At 45.0% G+C, this 14,020-nt stretch overlaps 1 protein-coding gene across 2 annotated transcripts in view; it reads left to right on the top strand.

The window, feature by feature from the left end:
* Window positions 1–14,020, top strand: part of NCOA3 (nuclear receptor coactivator 3) — a 156,101-nt gene that overhangs the window by 498 nt on the left and 141,583 nt on the right. The window lies entirely within an intron of this gene.

Raw genomic sequence — 14,020 nt, 5'->3', positions numbered from 1 at the left:
GGGGACAGAAGGGCTACCCAAGTCCCTGTCCCTTATCAGGTACACTCCCAGGGCTGGCAATTTGGGTGGAGGTCCCTGTGGCGACAGCCGAAACTGCAGGAGTGCTCGAGGGTTTCTCTGCTGCTCCTTTTCGCCTCTTCTGAGTGGGGGGCGGTGAATTACTTGAGGTAAACTGGGATGAATGGGGGTCGGTGGGTGGGGACCGCGGGCTAGTCTGGATGTGAGATGATCTCAAAGCCCTTGTTTTGGTAAGTTTCAAGCGTGGCTTCTAGTCCTCGTCTCTCCCTCGGGAAACACTGGGTGGGAGGGATTGGCAATTTGAGGTGATTTCTCTTCCTTGTCTCTCTTGTCCTCTTCTGCCTCATAACCATGGTGAGTGTGTGGTGGTGGGAGATGGAGGCAAGACCCAGCTTCCAGTGTCGTGAGGTAACAGTGTAATGACTGGAAAGCTAAGGATGGTGGAGGGTGGCTACTGGTGTGCTTGGATCTGTGGGGTGCCGTCTGAGGCTGAAATAATTCTAGTGCCCTGTTCATTCTGTGCTTGCTTAGTCTTATTGCTGCTTTTCAGTGTGGTGGAAGCTGTTGCTTCTTAAAGCTCCGCACTTTACTCTGGCAACTCCATCAATTAAAATAGCCTTTGAAGCTATTTTTGTTCATTCAGATGGCTCCTCCTTTCCTTTTAAACTATTAGAAGGAAGTTCAATTTAATGCATGTATATACTTTGTCTAAAAGTTAATACAGAAAGAAAATGGAATCCTGGCTAAAATTGAAGTGGATCTTTAAAATGGACAAGTATCTATACAGTTTGTCTATAGTACCTTTCGTCCAAAAAAAAAATTCAAATAGAATTTTTTTAATTTGTTAAATACATTTTTAATATAAAGTAAATTACTAATGTTAAAATTTACTTAGTATTGATGGTGTCTTCGCTGAACATGACACATATGCTTTAATTCTGGATTTATTTTTTTTTAGTACTGCAGATAGCCACAATGTAATATATATTGTGTTTAGAGGGTGCAAAAAAACCCAAACAAAACAAAAGACTTTTACTAGAAAGCGTCTGATATTGACTATTAAGGAGGTACTGTAATGGTCATAACTAGTGATGGATTGTTGCTCTATCACTTCAGCTTCTGCCAACCATTCACCCCTCATTACTGCAGTTAACATTCTTGTTCTCCTGTTGATGTAAATACTAGCACCTTTGCTGCAGTAATATGAGGTGAGAGAGTGGTGGTAGACCTTAAAAAAAAAAAAAATCCACAAAGAAATTCTTTTAACCACCACACCTGAGAGAAATGTGCAGTATTGAACAACAAGCAAACTACTTAGCGCATAAAGCAAAGCTGGAAGCAGCACTTTTGCTCATCTTGAAGTCTTGGTTTCTATTTTTTAATAGGAAGATATAACACATGTTGCTTGTGGCTATATTAATTTGGAAATATGCATTGTATGCTAATGTTTTCAGTGCATATCACTTATCTGGCACCCACCGTACAAATAAGACAAAATTCAGAGTGGAAGAGGATAGAAAGCTTGACTGCAATAGAATATTATCTCTTGAAGTCTTATGCCTTTTTACAGTCATGCTGAACTAGAGGAGAACTTTACAAGATGCACCTTTATCTTACTGATTTTTGTGTTACTGATGTATGAGGAAACAAACTGAGTGAGGCTTCAACAAAGGAAGACACCCTGGCTATATAAATTGTATGTAAGATGATATAGGATACTGTAGTCTGACACTGGAGGTTGCTTCAGGTTCTGCATTTAAATGAGTAGTAATCTAAGATGTTATGATTGCAAAATATCCTACATCGCACCTTGTGTTGGTATAAGCTGCAGGAGAAATTTAATTGCAAAGATTAGAAAAAAAAAAAAAAGCCCCAAGGAGGGAAATTAAATGGTTTAACCTAGTAAAATACTGGACATAAAGAGTTTATAAAAGAATGGAAGGTAGGCTTTAAAGCTGATTTCTGGGGAAAATTCTCATTAATAAGACCCTCCTGTTCATTTTTTTTAATTTTTAAACTTTTTAAATCTATTGATGATAATTTCAACTTGAATAGTGTATTGAGGTGCAACTCTGAAAACTATCTTTATATATACATTCGCAATTTCATTTTATACATCAAATGTCTGCTACAGATTATATTCCAAATAACTAAGCAAAGGTGCATTGAATGGCTTTTTTTCCCCACTTAGAAAATGAAAAGGAAAAAGCTTATGCAGTTGTCTCCAAATATCTTGCTTAATTTAAAATTGAAGATTATTTCAAGAATGGATTTTTGTACTTTTATGTAATCCTATGACTGTTATCAACAAACTGATTTTTAAAAACATAGACAAAATTATATTAACTTGATTTCAATCTAATTAGTGTAGTTATTAAATTTCTTTAAGATTCTTTTTAAATGTATAGAATGACTACTGATGGTTTTAATCTTGACATTTAACAATGCAGAAGAGAACGCTTCATGCTTTTTGATGTGTACTAAATTCAAGAAACCTTTATAAGGAACTATTATACTAGTTAATCACTAATAACTTGTTGGTAAAACCATTCTCACTAACTTGCACAGCGTTACCCTTATGTAAAGCCTACTTAATGGATTGCCTTAGAATGTCACTTTAAGCCCAAGTAGTGGCATGACTTAACTCTTCCAGTGGTCTTAAATTTAGTTTTAAAGGTGTTTGTTTTCCAGATCTTAAAAATGCAAAATTAAATCCTTGCTCTGAAAATCTTTAATATTTTTAATCGGTTAAACAATGATTTGGGTTCAGAGTTGGTCTAGAAGATCATGAGAAAGGAGTTGTTCTAAATAGGTCTCCAGTGGGATTTGTCTACATGTCAGGGCAAAGCTGCCATGTAGTTTAGACTTTACCAGAGACATGCTGGGAATCAATGACTGAAAAAGCATAGGGAAAGACTAAAGGGTTGTTGGTGTGCCTAAAGTCAGATTGACAAGTTTCTTTTGGCTTGCAAGTTGGACCTTGTTTTTTTGGCTTGTAAGTAGATCAACTCTTGTGGACAGGCAGAATACTGAATTCTAACTAATAGAGGAGCAGCTAGGCTGAAGGGGCAAAGTGTTCAGGTACCAAAAAAGCACCCTTTGATGGCAGCTGTGATTATTACCAATAATGCAATCTTGTTGTTTTGATGAGAAACTGAATCAAGACTAAATCTTAAAATATGAGGGGGAAGGGGCTTTCCAGAAGTGCATTGACAAGGCATCTGTAAAATCACACTGAGATACTGTGGTTAGCTCGCTTTAAAGCAACAACAAAAATATTTTAAATTGTTCAATGGGGAAGGAACTGTTTCATGTTGCTGTGTTTGAAACTGAGACTGCCCTTTGCATAGCTTGATGTGTTTTTAAGTGTACATACAAAAATCTTCAGTAAAATTACCTTTACATCTTTATTTCCCCTGTTTCTTGGGTAACTGCAGACCAACATTTTCACATGCAACTTAAGGGATTGGGAGAAGTGGCATGTCACTTTTCTGCCTTGCTAGTTCTGAGGGCAGTAGCACTATCTTGTGCTGGCTGGAACTGGCTTTTTGGAACTGTAATTCTGACCTAGAATGTTTAGAGCCAGGGTGAGCCTGAGAAGAAGCCAGAATTTGGCAATGTACATTGCCAAAGAGCCACAGTAATATGTCAGCAGCCCCGCTCCCCCAGTGCCTCCCACTCAAGGGCTGATCACCTCCCTCTCCCTCCCTGCACCTCCTGATCAGCTGTTTCCTGGCATGCAGGAGGCTTGGGAAGTGGGGGAGGAGGGAGAGGAGTGAGGGCATGGCAGGCTTGGGAGAGGGTGGGAAGGGGTGGAGTGGGGGCATGGCCTGTGGCAGAGCCAGGAGTTGAACAGTGAGCACTCCCTGGCACATTGGCAAGTTGGCACCTGTAGCTCCAGCCTCAGAGTTGGTGCCTATACAAGGAGCCACATATTAACTTCTGAAGAGCCGCATGTGGCTCCGGAGCCACAGGTTGGCCCACCTGGTTTAGAGTGCAGTGCATTCTTCTTCGAGTGATTGCTCGTGTGTATTCCACAGTAGGTGTGCGTGCTAGCCACGTGCACCGATGCCGAAAGTTTTTCCCTTAGCAGTACCCATAGTGGGAGAGCACCGCTGCAACCCCTAGAGTGGCGCCTGTATATCGTGCTATAAGGGGAGCTGCGCACTCCCCCCACCCTCAGTTCCTTCTTGCTGCCAGTGAGGGTAGTCGGAACTTCGTGCTCCAGCTCTGCTGTAGCACTTCTAACCTTAGTAGGACAAGTCCATGTTAGTGCTGGTTCAGCGCATACACTTCATAGGGGCGCTGTTAGACTCGGTGGCCACGACCCCCGGGACAGGTTTGAGACAGTCAGGTCTCATAGCTTCAGTCATGGCCTTCCCCATGATGACGGCGAGGGTGTGCCTTCAAATATTAGGCCACATGGCAGCATGCACCTCCATGGTGTGACATGCCAGGCTCAGAATGAGGCCCCTCCAACTCTGGCTGGCCTCCCAATATTCCCAGGCCAGGGACGACCTGGACAAGGTGGTCACATTACCTCCCAACATGGTGACTGACCTGCAATGGTGGTCCCTCCCAAGCAACATGTTACAAGGGATTCCCTTCCGAGAGACTCCTCGGAACACGTGGAAAGATGGTCAGTCCTCATGGACAATACAGCTGCGATGTACTACATCAACAGGCAAGGGGGGACGCGTTCTTTGGCCTTGTGCCAGGAAGCCCTAGACCTATGGGAATTCTGAATAGCCCACGATATCTCCTTGAGGGCGTTTCACCTACCCGGCACTTGCACTATGCGAGCCGATCATCTCAGCAGGGTTTTCTCCCACCAGTATGAGTGGTTGCTCCACTGGGAGGTTGCCCAGCAGCTCTTCTGAGAGTGGGGAGCTCCCCAGGTAGATCTCTTTGCTACCGCCAGAATCGTCTCTGCCCCCAGTTCTGCTCCAGGGCCGGGGTGGGCAGGGGGGCAATATCAGATGCGTTCCTGATTCGGTGGTCGGGCCACCTGTTTTATGCCTTTCCGCCCTTTCCCCTGATAGGCAAGGTCTTACAGAAAATGAAGGCAGGCAAGTCGAGGATTATCCTCATAGCTGCAGATTGGGCCCGGCAATATTGGTACAGAACCCTCCTGCAGCTTCTAGGGGCCTCCCCGCGCAGGCTGCCGCTTCGGCCGGATCCCCTCTCCAAGGAGGGGGGATGCCTCCTCCATCCCAACCTGGCCACGCTTCATCTGACAGCGTGGCTGCTCCATGGTTAGACGAGGAGGAAAGGAGGTGTTCGGAGGGTGTCAGGCAAGTTCTGCTAGAAAGCAGAAAGCCGTCCACACAACAGACCTACCTGGCCAAATGGTCTAGGTTCTCTAGGTGGGCGAGAGAAAGGGGTACTTCCCCATCATCCACATTGCTCCAACTTATTCTAGATTACCTCCTGTCCCTTAAGACCCAGGGGCTAGCTCCTGCCTTAGTCAGGGTACACTTAGCTTCCATTTTGGCTTTCCACCCTCCGGTGCATGGTCACTTGTTTTTTGTTTTTTTTTGTTTTTTCCCATCACACAACATCCCGGTTTTTGAAAGGACTGGGACCTGAACCTAGTGCTCTCCTGCTTCATGGGTCCCCCTTTTTGAACCCTTGGGCACGTGTTCCTGCTCCCACTTATGGAAGGTAGCGTTCCTGGTGGCGATCACCTCAGCCTGCCATGTCTCCGAGCTTAGGGCCCTAACCTTGGAACCCCCATATACGGTCTTTCACAGGGATAAGGTCCAGCTTCGCCCATGCCTGGCTTTTTTGCCAAAAGTGGTCTCGGCTTTTCATATGGATCAGGACATTTTCCTTCCGATACTCTATCCCAAGCCCCATTCCTCTAATGAGGAATGACGCCTGCACACGCTAGATATGCGTAGGGGGCTGGCCTTTTACCTAGACCGAACCAGGCCATTCCGGAAATCCCTGCAACTTTTCGTTGCATCTGCCGAATGCATGAGGGGGCAACAGGTTTCTACCCAGCAAATTTCCTGCTGGATCACCTCATGCATACGCACCTGTTACGACCTGGCAGGGAATCCCCTGCCGCCTATCGTGAAGACGCATTCTACGAGAGCTCAGGCTTCATTGGCTGCCTATGTAGCTCACGTCCCCATTCAGGACATTTGTAGAGCTGCCATGTGGTCCTCTGTCCACACCTTTTCCTCGCACTACGCAATCGTCTCCCAAATGCGAGATGATGCTGGGATTGGTAGGGCGCTACTGTTAAACTCCTACCCACCTTCATCAGATATAGCTTGGAGTCACCTACTGTGGAATACACATGAGCAATCACTCGAAGAAGAAAGGCCAGTTATCTGTTCTGTAACTGGTGTTCTTTGAGATGTGTTGCTCAGGTGTATTCCACATCCCGCCCTCCTTCCCCTCTGTCGGAGTTGTCTGTCAAGAAGGAACTGAGGGTGGAGGAAGTGCGCAGCTCCCCTTATAGCGCAATAGAGGTGCCACTCTAGGGATTGCAGCCGTGCTCCCCCACTACAGGTACTGCTAAGGGAAAAACTTCCGGTGGACGTAGCGAGCACGCACACCTACTGTGGAATACACCTGAGCAGCACATCTCGAACGCCAGTTATGGAACAGGTAACTGTCCTTTCCTATGCCCTCTGCTAGCCCCAACACCTTCTCTAGGTAACACAGGACTAGTCTGCCTTTTTGTCACTGGGATTCCCTTGTGCCCCCTCAGAGCAGTATAAATTAGTTAGTTTGGCTTGAGGATCTGGCTTTTAGGCCAGAAAAATAAATATTCAGTATTTTCAGAAACCAACTTTTTTATATTTAGGTTGTAGCAGGCTTATCAACCTCTCTATATGGCCCAGTCACTCCCTAGATGGGAGACAGAGCAGCTGTGGGTTATATACTCCCCTGGCCAGCATGTTCTTGGTAGTCTAGTACAGTTGCTCTCAACCTTTCCAGACAACTGTACCTCTTTCAGGAACCTGATTTGTCTTGCCTACCCCAAGTTTCACCTTAAACTACTTGCCTAGCTACCATTTCTCAGGTGAGGTACCTATGCTGATGGGAGAATCCTTCCCATCAGCTTAGATGGTGTCTTCACTGAAACACTACAGTGGCACAGCTGTGCTGCTGCAGTGTTTTAAGTGTAGACAAACCCCTAATGTAGACCAGGCTTATTGCATTAACTTCACACCTTTAGTTGATTGGTCTTAACTTTCCTGAGGCTTGGCTACACTTACAAATTTGCAGCGCTGCAGCAGGGTGTGAAAACACACCCTCTCCAGCGCTGCAAATTGCGGCGCTGCAAAGCGCCAGTGTGGTCAAAGCCCCAGTGCTGGGAGCGCGGCTCCCAGCGCTGTCCGTTATTCCCCACAGGGAGGTGGAGTACAGGCAGCGCTGGGAGAGCTCTCTCCCGGCGCTGGCGCTTTGACTACACTTAGCGCTTCAAAGCGCTGCCGCGGCAGTGCTTTGAAGTGCTAAGTGTAGCCACAGCCTGAGTGTCCCAGTTTAGACATGGCATGAGCTTGCCTGTCCTTGACCACAGACAACAGTGCATTGGTTTAACCTCTGTTTGCCTTTGGAAGGATCTCTGCAGCCATAAGGCTGGAAATCTAATTTTTTTTTTTAAATGAAACCATACCTTTAGAAAGTGAAGAGGGTTGTCTGAGTAAAAGTACTTACTCATTCAGGGTAATGAGGTTTTTCCAGCGTTGTGGTAAAACCTATTCCATTGTCTAGGGTGACTTTTTTTTTTTCTTCATTATAACTTAGTGATGTGTACCTCTAAAGCAGGGGTGGGCAAACTTTTTGGCCCGAAGGCCACATCTGGGTATAGAAATTGTATGATGGGCCATGAATGCTCACAAAATTGGGGGTTGGGCTACGGGAGGGGGTGAGGGCTCTAGCTGGAGGTGCAGGCTCTGGGGTGGGGCCAGAAATGAGGAGTTAGGGTGCAGGAGGAGGCTCCAGGCAGGGGTGTGGGTGATGGCTCTTGCTGGGGGTGCAGGCTCAGGGATGCAGGAGGGTGGGGTAGGAGGGGGATCACGGCTGGGGCAAGGGGTTTGGGTATGAGAGGGGGTCAAGGTGCAGGCTCTGGGCAGCACTTAGCTCAAGCAGCTCCCAGAAGTAGCAACATGTCTCCTCTCTGGCTCCTAGGTGGAGGCATGGCCAGGCAGCTCTGCATGCTGCCCCATCTGCAGGTGCTGCCCCTGCAGCTCCCATTGGCCTCGTTTGCTGGCCAATGGGAGCTGCCGGGGGTAGCGTGCAGAGCCCCCGGCTGCCCGTAGGCGTAGGAGCCAGAGTGGGGACATGCCACTGCTTCCAGGAGCCGCGCAGAGCAAGCCCACGATCCCACTTCCTGGCAGGACATTGAGGGCCAGATTAAAATGTCCGAAGGGCTGGTTGCGGCCCCCAGGCCAGAGTTTTCCCACCCCTGCTCTAAAGCTTATTTGAAGGGGCATAAGTGGGCAAGGGATAGGGTCTACAAAATGTAAAATATTGTCCATTTGTGGAGAATTCCAACTAAACTTCTCTCAATGTTTCAATACTTCAAAACATCTAGAAAAGATCCAGTATTGCTAAACTCAAGCATTTAAAAAAAAATTTAAATATATTTGCCCTGTGTTGAACCTTTAGGATTCATGTGCTCAAGCTTGTTTCTGCAACCATGAGAGTTAGAATTTGTTTTAATGAAAGCTGGTATTCTCAGATGATGCTTCCAGCAGCTTTCTTTTAAGAAAAACACAAACTGAGACACTTAAATGTAGTATTGCCAGCTCTCGTGATTTTATCATGAAACTATTTCCCTGCTCTAAACTTGTACAAATTGCACAAGACATTCCATCTCATTAAGATGTCCTTGTAATGGGATACTTTTCTTCCCTAGGTGAAAACCTTTGCTGCCTCTTGAGTCTCAGAGTTCTGAGAGTGGTTAGTGAATGCTAGGGATTATCATTGGTTAGGGTGTTTTAACAAATCACTTCAGAAATCATTCTTTTAAGGTAGTTTTTCAATGAAGAAGGGAAAATCTGAGAGGTAATTTCAAGGCAGTTCAAGCATTGTTCTGAAAATTCACCAGTCCTAAGAAGAATGAAGACTGAGCTTGGAAGCTTTCTAAAAATTTAAATGCCAGTAAAAACTGCAGAAGAGCTCTCTGGATTGCCCATGTCTGTAGCTCCTGACATGTTATTTAACCCATGTGTTCCTGATGTACATAGGCTGGATGGTATTACCCACTTCTTTCTTGGACTCTGTAGTTACAGTAACTTTGTTATATACATACAGAATGAATACCATATATACTTGATCATAATCTGGTTCGTTTATAAGCTGACCCCCCCCAAGATGGATAAGTAAAAATTGAAAATGTTGATGACCCATTAATAAGCCAACCCTATAATTCAGGGGTCAGCAAACTTTGGCTCCTGGGCCATCAGGATAAGCCACCAGTGGGCCAAGATGGGTTGTTTACCTTGAGTGTCCACAGGCACGGAGTTAAACCTAAGTAAACCAAGTGTCCTGGTGCACCAGCTGCTTACCCTGACAGGCTGGGACAGCAACTGATGGGGACACTTTTTGGGGGGGGAGAAGTTGGGTGGTCAGGGGAGTAACCCCTGTGACCACTCCCACATGACCCCACCCCTAGCCCAGGACCCCCACACTCCCTGGACTGGCTGGAGCTGCTCCGGCAGGCTGGGCAGTGCGGCCGCAGCCTGCTCTGGCGGGCCAGACCCTGCGGCATGGCCGCAGCATGCTCCGGTGGGCCGGGTGGTGCAGCCACAGCCTGCTCCGGGGGGTGGGGCTGAGCAGCATGGCTGCAGCCTGCCAGCCCCAGAGCTGCAGCTGCTTCAGAGGCTGGGGGGAGAGCGCAGTGTGGCCAGAAGCAGAGACTCTGGCCCTGCCTCTTCCCTTCTGGCTCTGCTGGCTGTGCTGCCTCTCCTTCCTCCCTCTGTTGGGGGGAGGGGCTGTGTCCCACCTCTCCCTCTCTATACCCGTTCATAAGCCAACCCCCTTCTCTGGTGCTTCCCTTTTTTTACTAAAAAAAATTGGCTTATGAACGAGTATATACGGTATTTAAATTTACCACTGAAAACAGAGGAAAAATACTAAGAATAGTGGCTAAGTAATGGGCAGGAAGCTTGCAGTTGTATTGTGGTGCTTATTGTTACAAAACAGTAATATAAACAAATGTAGAAGCTGTGTCAGGGAAGTGGGGATACTAATGGCCATAGAGCTCAAGTGGTCATTGCTTTTAATTCTACTTAATTAGAAGGTAAAGCATAAAACGATCTGCCATAGTGAGGTGGTGGATATCTGTTCATAGGATACTGAAAACAAGTAATTCTAATTAAGTGTAATTGATACTCCTGCAAATGCAGTAGCGAACACTACTGCAGGGCCATGTAGTATATTTTTAAATTCTAAAACGATATGTTCATGCTATGGCTTCTCCTAATATAGGTAGACACAGTAATGGGCTTCCTAAGTTTCTTTAAGATCTGCATGTGTCAAAAACAGATTTTCTTTATATTCTAACTTTAAATTGAGGGGAAAACTTTCCCAAGAACTGCTTGTCAAATAGCACTAGAAGTCTGGAGAGTAATCTAAACACTGCATGGGTATAAAGCTCTGTTGTTCAGTCCCATTGGCCAAATACTGAATGAGCTAAGCTGTTTACATACAGATAATGGTGTGAAGTCAAGTGCAGCTTCCAGTGCTGATTTAGCCCGAAAAGCATGGTCACACTTGATAGAAGTGCATCAATCAACATTTTTGTTTAACTTTTATGACTGCCAGGACTCTAAACACTATCTCCCTAATGCTATCTCTGACTCAATAATTGAGCTGACAAGGATTTGAGAAAATATTTGATTCTTTTTTTGGAGGGCTCTTGTTAATGGAGACAAATAATTTATTTAGTGATTGCAGAAATGTAGGCAATTTCAGGAGGGGTATAATACAAATACAATAAGTGCTCTATCCTCATCAGTATTTTAAAATTCCCACTGTAATTGGTGGTAAACTGTTAATAGTTAAATGTATTCTCCTTCCCTGGGTGGTAGGTGTAGGTAGTAGAGGATAAACAAATCATACTGCACACTTTATTAACTGTCCAGTTTTCAAAAGAAATATGTAGATAGTTGTCAGGGATGATCTAGGTTTACTTGGTCCTGCCTAAGTGCAGGGGGTTGGACTACATATCCTCCTCCATCACCACCACCAGTCACTCACCTCAAGAGTTCAGGATGTTAAGGGGCACTTCATCAAACAACATTCAAATGTTTACTTAAGCTTTCCACATTCATATTTGGGGTTCCTCAGCTTTCTTTTGGTCTCATTGTCCCCATTCTTTGCCACCCTGGCTCTTGCTTGATTTTAGAGTACACAAGTGGTTTCTGTTAGTTTAGTGCCTGCAGGGAATTGTTCTGAAGGAACCAGGTTCTCCAGGATGATTTTTCTCCATTTTGTTACTCTGTAGCTTTCCACATTGTATTTTGAGGAAAGACTTTTCTGAGGTGAAGTACTTTCTGGACTTCCTCCTCTCAGATGGTGGAATGTGTCCTCACAGTGGATGTATTGGATCGTGTATGTGTGGTGGTTTATTTGTATGTATGTAAACTGAAGGCATCCTCCCTTGCTGATGGAGGAGCAATCCTGGCAAAGTACTATAGTGATAATGTGGGAGTTGGCTTCAAAGTCCCTCTGATAGTCCTGCAGAACTGATTTCAATATCAGTTTGTGTACCTGGCTTGAGTTTGACCATACAGGGACACGGTACTCTGCAACTAAGTAACATGGAGCATGACTGGTCACTGTGTGTTTTGGGATCAGCTCCCCATTTTGTATTGATCAGTTGCTGAAGTATACAATTCCTGGAGTTCACTTTTTTTCAGCTTCTTGATGTGCTCTTTGAATGTCAGTGTTCTATCTAATGTGACCCTGATGTCTGTAGTGCTCAAGGATTGTACCATCCTGTGATATGTGGAGTTTTTGCTTGGCTTGCTAGTGTTGCAGGTGGAAGATGCACATATGTCTTGCAAGGGTTGGCATTCAGAAATGAAGTGCAATAGTATTTTCCAGGTATACTCAGGGAGCTAGTTAGAATGTGCTCAGTGTCCTCAAAGATTTCTGATTATCTCCATAAATGAATCTTTACATGTTAGAAGATTCTGGTTAACTTTTGTGTAGACATTAAACAGTGTTAGGGCAATCCATTCAATTGAGTGTGCTATAGATTTTTCTGACCATCCATCCTGACAAAGAAATAGTCCAGAACACTTCCTCCATGCTCAAGAATCTATCTTGCCATTTCTCAAAATTTTTACTAATATCAATAGAAATACACAATAGTTTGCTGTTTTAGGCAGCCCACAGATTAACAAACACAGGCTTTGGCTACACTTACACTTCAAAGCACTGCCGCGGCAGTGCTTTGAAGTGTAAGTGTAGTCAAAGCGCCAGCGCTGGGAGAAAGCTCTCCCAGCGCTGTCCGTACTCCTCCTCCCTGTGGGGAATAACGTACAGCGCTGGGAGCCGCGCTCCCACCGCTGGGGCTTTGACCACACTGGCGCTTTGCAGCACCGCAATTTGCAGCGCTGGAGAGGGTGTGTTTTCACACCCTGCTGCAGCGCTGCAAATTTGTAAGTGTAGCCAAGCCCACAGCCTCTCTATTTTTGCTGGTTTTGGAGCCATCTTCAGTAATTTGACTTAAGCTTACAACTTGGCCACCATGTGAATATCCTGGGCAGAAATTAGCTTGGTCATCAGTCAGCTCTCCTTATGTTGGTGCTATGCTACCATTATAACCTGCTCATATAGCTTGTAGGTTAAGCAGAGTAAAGATATTGGGATGGTAACTCTGGAATTGAGCAGAGCAACCACTTCTGTGTGTCCCCACAACCTGAATGTTTCATTGTCTCCATGCAAGAGTTAGTCAAGCAGCCACTTCTATGCTCTTTTCCCAAAGTGTGATGATAGTTCATTAGATACATAGTTGCTTCCCACAATTCAGGGGTTTTATGACTATTGTTGCTCTTTGGTGTTGAGCTGCTTATTGTGGACTTTGCTGTCTTTAGAGAGTGTGCAAAGTTTTGCTTGTTTCATTCTGTTTACTTTTTGATTTACTGTTGTGAATGAGTTGGTGAGACTTGGTTGGGAGAGACTATGGCAAGGTACTTGGGCTGTAATGGATCAGCTTGTCGGGGGGGGGCAAGAGGGGTGGTGTATGGGTGTGTGGTTTATCTTATTTATTTATTTTCTATGGCACAGGGTTTGTTTCAGTCATCGCTCTCCAGCTGCTCCTTTCCAATCTCTCTCTCTCTCAAGCATTTTGCTGAGCCTAATAGCTTTTTTTCACCAAGGGGATCCAAATCAAATAGCTTTGAATCTTGTTGGTGGCTTGCCTGTTGTGAATGCCCACGTACATGTGTCTGACACATCTGGGGATGTATTTTTGGGCAGTCTTCCCACACCAGGGAGACAAATTCTATGTAGTGCTTGCGTATTGGAGTAATGTTACAGAAGGTTTCATCCAGTTCAGAGGAAAAGCTTCTTGAGGTCCTTTCCAGCCTTAAGTTTTTACTTTTAAGTAAATGGTACAAATGCATTGCCATTATGTATGTTAAATGTTGAATATTCTGCTTCCTTTCTCTTGTTTCCCCTCCCAATGCATTTATCCTTGCAACACAATGGAATGTCTGCGGAGAACTATTGTGTTCTTACTCTTCAATCTGAATTCAAACACAACACAAAAGCAAAGATAGCATCACTATGTTACTGACTGTCAATTGCAGTCCAACTCCTACCATCATAGTACACTACTACATTCAATATAGTGCATTTTGTTTAGCAACTATATGCCTACATTCAATATGGTGTTTAACAAAATACAGAATCTTACTGAAGCTCTTGCTGTATCTAATCTGGGAGGTGAGGCTGTCAACTTTTATGTAGCTTATGAAGTCTGCAAAATAAGGAGATTCTACTTTGCGTATTTTCAGCACCTGGT

Source organism: Mauremys mutica, chromosome 13 (genome assembly GCF_020497125.1).
Source record: "Mauremys mutica isolate MM-2020 ecotype Southern chromosome 13, ASM2049712v1, whole genome shotgun sequence".
NCBI classification, from domain to species: domain Eukaryota; kingdom Metazoa; phylum Chordata; order Testudines; family Geoemydidae; genus Mauremys; species Mauremys mutica.
The sequence above is the reverse complement of the archived record's forward strand: the minus strand, read 5'-3'. Positions and strand labels throughout refer to the sequence as shown.